This window comes from Pygoscelis adeliae, unplaced genomic scaffold, assembly GCF_000699105.1.
Source record: "Pygoscelis adeliae isolate BGI_AS28 unplaced genomic scaffold, ASM69910v1 Scaffold38, whole genome shotgun sequence".
In the NCBI taxonomy this organism is placed as follows: domain Eukaryota; kingdom Metazoa; phylum Chordata; class Aves; order Sphenisciformes; family Spheniscidae; genus Pygoscelis; species Pygoscelis adeliae.
Window position 1 is genome coordinate 8,571,341 of NW_008825614.1, and position 254 is coordinate 8,571,594.

Below are 254 nucleotides of genomic sequence, written 5' to 3' on the forward strand. Positions count from 1 at the left end.
CCCTTTTGCTCGAGGGGTGCCCACTCGTCTCTGGGGCCACGGGCCCGGGATGAACTGCGCTGACACCGCGCTGGGACAACCGTCCGCTGGGGGTAGGCCTCCGCCGCCTCCCTGCCCGGCTCTGACACCTCGGCCTGGTTCAGTCTGGTTTCTTCTGGGCAGAGGCAACAGTGAGCTTTAAAGAAAGGGGTAAGAAATTGAACTCTGCAGAAAAAAACCCTCTTCTTTGGCAGAGGCAGTACCTCAGGGGGTTT